We start from the raw sequence: 6,000 nt of genomic DNA, 5'->3' as shown, positions 1-6,000 counted from the left end.
AATATAAATGAGAAATATCTTGTTCTGTGACATTTTAGTAAATTTTATTGATTGTCTATGAAACACAAGATTTTACTCTGAGAGTCGGGGATAAATATTCGTAACGGATTATGGCCTTAAGTGCCTTTTTTGTTGCCAGCTATAATGAATAAATTAAAGTATTATTTAGTAATTATCAATAAAACAAACCTACAGTATGCATTAAATGTCTGCTCAACAAAAGAAGAGTTTTACTCATCAATACAAGCAGACATCCTATTTGAAATCAATCTTTTGTAATCTTTTGTTTGCTGTCCACGTCTACGCAGAAATATGCTGATTCATTATTTACTGCTATGAAACCAAAGGTGTTTCCTTCTCTGTTCCCTTATCACTATATACGAGCTTGCCCAGACCTTTGGCCTAATGTAAGGGACAGTAGGCATTCATAAATGTATACTTTCCTACTTTATGATTTTCAAGACATCACAGCATTGCACAGAATCAATGTTGGAAGTAAAATGATCATTAGATTACAGAGAGCACTCAGACTGATATGGACCAGCCTTACAGACGTGCATGATGGATAAAGTGCACTATAACTAAATGATGAAGTTAGAGATAATAATGCAGCAGGTCCTAGACAGCAACATTAAATGTCTCTGAGTGCTTCAGACTGTTGGAGTGGGGTGTGGGGGTGGGGGGTGTTTATGGGTAGGGGTATTTTTTTTCCCAGTATAGTGCCTGCTACAGTGCTTCTGTTCAAATTAGTGAGCATGATTCCGGGGAAGAAAAATAAGATTAAGGCCAGTGTCATTCCCAACGAATAATGCAGATCTGAGATCTAATTACCGGCAATCAATTATTCAGGAGACATTCCTTCAGACCTCGGTCAGCACTGGGTTGGCCTTCAGCTAGGGAGAAGTGGAGAGAAAGAGGAGGGTGTGTGTGTAATGGAGCAGGATGGATTTTTTTGACTAGATGCAACTTTCTAAAGCGGTCAGTGTTCTGCTGAAAGACACAGTTGACTGACTGACTGTTCAAATCACAACAAATCTTCTCCTGCTGAAAGCGATTTTGAGTCTAAACGGGCTTCTAAAATAATTACGGCATTACGGCAGCATTACAGTCATGCGGTTTTAATCCTCTGGCACTCAAATAATAAGCCATAATCACCTAGTTTATGTAATATTTAGGTTGCAGATCTCCAGGATAAGGATAAACTCCACACAGTACATTGGAGGATTTCGTTGTGACCCGCTTCTTTATTTTTCTCCTTCACAGACAAAAAAAGAGAAATAAAGGAGCATAGTTACAGAAGATTATAACGTCCCTCCAAAGTCTTCTGTTACCTGAGTGATAAAGAATTTTACTTCATTATTCCAGCTCAGACTGGGCAGATCTTTTACCAGGCCAGCAAACACAACCCGGCTGTTCTAATAGCTCTAAAAGATGGTTTGCAGTAAATTTCAGAATTATTGCCGGCTTTCATGTGAATATGCAAAAATAATTTTTTAAAAATGTATGGCATAAATGTTGTGTCGCTTTATATTAAGAGCATTTTTCTACACACACTCATTTTTCCACACATCAGCTCCTCCACAGTAAATATTTGGTGAAAGCTACCATGGAGAACATAACAGCACTGAGCCTCTTCCTGTAATGACTAACAAGGTTGGAGATGTTTGTAAAAGATCTTGAATCTTGCTTCAGGGAGAATATTTCATTTGCACTCATGGGATGCTTTCTTCTAGGGTCTAAAACCAGAGATTTTCAATATTCAGTCATTTGAACCAATTTTTTAAAGTTGAACCAAAATGATCATGCAGTTTATTGTTTATTGTTAACAGACATCTTGCTAAAAATATTAGATAATGTGATAAAGAAGGCCTGGAGTAATAGATTTCTAAACATGGAATAAATATATTTAAAACAGAAGATGTTCTTCTGACTCAGTGAATCTGATTTGTCAGTAATATAGCTTTCATCTCTCACCGTCTGTCTCTGGTCAACCCTCTGACCCCATGCAGAACATTTTAATCTCCTTTATAGTATATATCCTTAGGTTTGTGCATGTAGACTGGCAGCTCCGCAGACATTTTCTTTAACCATGTCTGGGTGAGTTTGGAGGTTTGTTTGGCTAATCATCTTGTTTATGCTCTATCCATACCCAGTCCTGAACATCTGGGCAGAGGCAACTAGAAATATCCAGGTACATAGCAGAAAGCTTGATACCATCAAAGAGCAAAAAAAAAAAAAAACGCCTTAGCACATAACAGATCCAGCATGGTAGTGTACAGTGGGCTGTCAGGTGCTTTCCTTATATAAAGTCCTCTGTTGAGGCCAAACCTGCTGATGGTGTGCATGTCCGAAAAGCTAGATACACTATATTGCCAAAAGTTTTGGGACGTCTTCCTTTCCATGCACATGAATTTTAATAACGTCCCATTCTTAATCCGTAGGGTTTTAATATGGAGTTGTCCCGCCCTTTGCAGCGATAACAGCTTCAACTCTTCTGGGAAGGCTTTCCACAAGGTTTAGGAGTGTGTTTATGGGAATTTTTGACCATTCCTCTAAAAGTCCATCAGATGTCTGACGGAGAAGCATGATTGGTCACTCCAGAGAACATGTCTTCACTTCTCTGTGATGTAAGGCTTGGATGCAGCTGCTTGGCCATGAAAACCCATTCCATGAAGCTCTCTACACACTGTTCGTGAGCTAATCTGAAGGCCACAAAAAGTTTGGAGGTCAGTAGCTATTGACTCTGCAGAAAGTTGGAGACTTCTGTGCACTGTGCACCTGACCCCGCTCTGTGATTTTACCTGATCTACCACTCTGTGGACTGAGTTTCTGTTGTTCCCAGTTGCTTCCACTTTGTTATAATAGCACTAACAGTTGACCATGGAATATTTAGTAGTGAGGAAATTTCATAAATGGACTTATTGCACAGGTGGAAACCTATCACGGTACCACGCGTGAATTCACTGGGATCCTGATTTTATATACCTGAGTTCAATGATGTCCCAAAACTTTTGGCAATATAGTATATTTGTCTTACAGGACACAATGATAATTCTAGTTATAATAATGCTCGGTGATGTTCAGGTGTTCAGGTGTTCAGGTTTAGTAATGCGCTCAGGAATGGCTTCTTTCTTGTGATGTTTCCAAAGCATTTGCTGAAAAAGTTCTGTTTGTCAGTTCATTTCAAAACTTGATTACCACAAAAGTCAGCTAAACTGTGCGACTTACACATGGGTCATGGGGCCAATTACGGGCAAATTTCCCAAATTCCTAAAGTTAAACTTTTTGTTATGGTCGTAATTGTATTTAATGGCATTTTGAACTGCTTCAGTATTTATACCTCAGGGAAACAGGACACTTCCTGCAGTTATTCAAAATATTCTTTAGGGATGCCAGTTTAATTAAAAATTTTAATTAATCTAATTAAAATAGTGAGAATTGTGTTTTAGCGCAAAAGATTCTGCTATGCTTTGAGTGGAAATGTGTAATTATTATGTGTAATGTTTCTATAATGTTTTGTTTTCTATAAGCATTTTTATAAAAGTTGTCAATCATTCAGGAGAGTGCTGTAGGTACGGTTGCCTCTTGCCCAGATAAATACAGTATATTGTCGGATGCTCTGTGCTTTGTACCTTTTTTTCCTGAGTACGGTCACTTTGCTTGGTAAATATCCAGCAGATGGCAGCGTCTCACTCTCTCTCTTTGTTGCGTGAAGCAGCTCTTATGTGCCATCAGTGCCCTGGTGCTCCTGTATGACAGATGGATTTGAAGCTTGAAATTAGAGGAATTCAGTGCACTTGCACTCCTCCGGGATGAAGAAGCCTCCCGCCATAGTAGCCTTCTGAACTGATGCCATCTCACAGCACCTTGTTATTATTGCACCTCTGTATGTTATGTGGTGTGAGACGTGTGAGAAACCGATATATCCTTAGTGGAAGAAATCAGTGGAGTAGTGTGAGCTCGACAGGGCAGACTCGGAAAGGGCAGAAAGTGAAACAGTTGGTGGGTGTTCAGTTTTGTGTTCAGTTTAGTGCAGAAGAGGCCTCTATTCTCTGAGATGAATGAGGTCATCTGTAGCTGTAACAGTGCAGACAGAGCCATGAGGCCCCACACACCCAGAATCCACACACACTTAAGCACACACATGGAACCTGAGCTTCTTCCACTGGCTCCTCTGACTCATTTTTCCCATATTTATTCTTACATTTTACTTGCTCTCTCTCTCTCTCTCTGTGTGTCTGTCTTCCATTGCTAATTAGAGCACATCAACCCAAGCTAAAAAGTCAGTACAATGTCCTGCTCTTTTTTTTTCTCTCCCGCCTCTTGTGTGGAAGCCGCATTGTGTCTTTCATTTTGGCCTGGCCCGATGATCTTTCCTTCACTCCCTCCATCCTGTTTCTTCCGCTCAGGCATGCCAGCCAGCATCTGTCCCTCCTCTGTGTGTTCAGGTGCCAGCAGCTTCCCCAAGAACACTGAGACTCCGTTCATCTCGGAGCGTGTGCGATAGCCCCCCCACCCCAGCTCCCGTGTCTTCCCCTGCACTTTCACACGCATTCCATTTACATGGCTGTGGCTGCACCAGCTCGCTGGAATGTTAATCTTGCTCCTCTTGTTTTTGCACCTACGCTCATTTCGGGTCTTCGTCTTGCTGATGGGTGTTTATATTCTCAGGTGTATCCGGCTGTAATGCAGACACCCTTCCTCCATCTTTCTAGAGCTGAATGGTGTCCCTGTGTAAACTTGCCCCAGTCCTGCTTTAATCTGCCGGTGTCGTGTGCGGTAGCCAGTGCTGTAGACTCTGAGCGAGTGGAGTCCACCCACACCAAACCTCAGTGCTATTTCGAGACCCATTTGAGGACCTGCAGGCTTTCCTTGGCATGGAAGATTGGCCCTTAAACTGATCCTCCTATAAAGGGGAGCATTTTGGCGCACACTTTTATGACACTTCCTGTTCAACACATCCAGGTTGCTTTAACCGAGCAACGAGGCTTTGACAGCAGGGATTTTGCGTACAGTGTGTGAGTGCGAATGGGGGAAAAAAAGAGCATCTTGTGGGACACTGTGGATTTACATGGTGGAACACATGTGTGCCAGATTAAAACATATTCACAGCTGTGAATTCCACATCTGTGTCGTCGCAAATTTTGCACCATCAGTCAAACACAGTACAGAATAAAAGAAAGCTGAAATAAAAACTGTGCAGATTTGCAGTGATTAATATAATCCACTAGAGGGAGTGTATTTTAAAAAAGAATGGCTTTGAGCTTTGGGTTGTTTTCAAATGGGATTATATTACACATATTTCTCATGACAGATCTGCACTCCAAATCTTTATAAACACTCCCTAAATTTTCCACAAAGCAGCACCACACTGCGCAACGAGACACACGCACCATACGTCATCCTGTACCAGGGAACCACAGGAATTATAAGATACCGTATAAGACGGGGTGCCAAAGACCATAAGCATGTCATCTGTCAGCAACTTCTGTTTGTGTAATCCATCCACCTCTCGCCACTTCCACTGTATCGGAAGCTCACTGATCCTGGTCAGTCATCACCGAATTAAAGCTGCTTTAATTTCTCATTCCTTATTTATTTTTTTTCCATTTCTTCTCGCTTTGTCTGTGCGGTCTCATGGCTGGTTATATTACAGGAAACTCACTGTAGTTTTCCAGCATCTCAGTGATATAAGAGTTCGTATGCAGGCAGGCGAGGTCAGTCGAGGATAGTTCACTCCAGCTACCAGCAGGGCCAGCGAATACAGTATGTTACACTGGGGTCCCCTGCTGCAGAACTGGCAGGACTGGTGTTTGCTTCTGGATCGGGATCAAATGGAAACGGTACAGGCCGAGGCCGCGTGTGGGGCCGTGACCCCATGTCCTCTGTCTTACCCTATTCTATTGGAAACTGCGTGAGGAAATTGGGTGTGTGCTTTGAAACACATCCTTGTGTGTTAGCCTGTGAGCATACTCATACGCGGACATTCCTGTTTGTGTG

The 6,000-nt window shown here is 41.8% G+C and overlaps 1 protein-coding gene across 2 annotated transcripts in view; it reads left to right on the top strand.

The window, feature by feature from the left end:
• The window catches only part of otud7a (OTU deubiquitinase 7A), an 81,025-nt gene that overhangs the window by 67,626 nt on the left and 7,399 nt on the right, over positions 1-6,000 (top strand). The gene's annotated exons all lie outside the window — the stretch shown is intronic.

Source organism: Hemibagrus wyckioides, linkage group LG14 (assembly GCF_019097595.1).
Source record: "Hemibagrus wyckioides isolate EC202008001 linkage group LG14, SWU_Hwy_1.0, whole genome shotgun sequence".
Taxonomy (NCBI): Eukaryota; Metazoa; Chordata; class Actinopteri; order Siluriformes; family Bagridae; genus Hemibagrus; species Hemibagrus wyckioides.
Note: the sequence above shows the minus strand (reverse complement) of the source record. Positions and strands in the feature narration are given on the sequence as shown.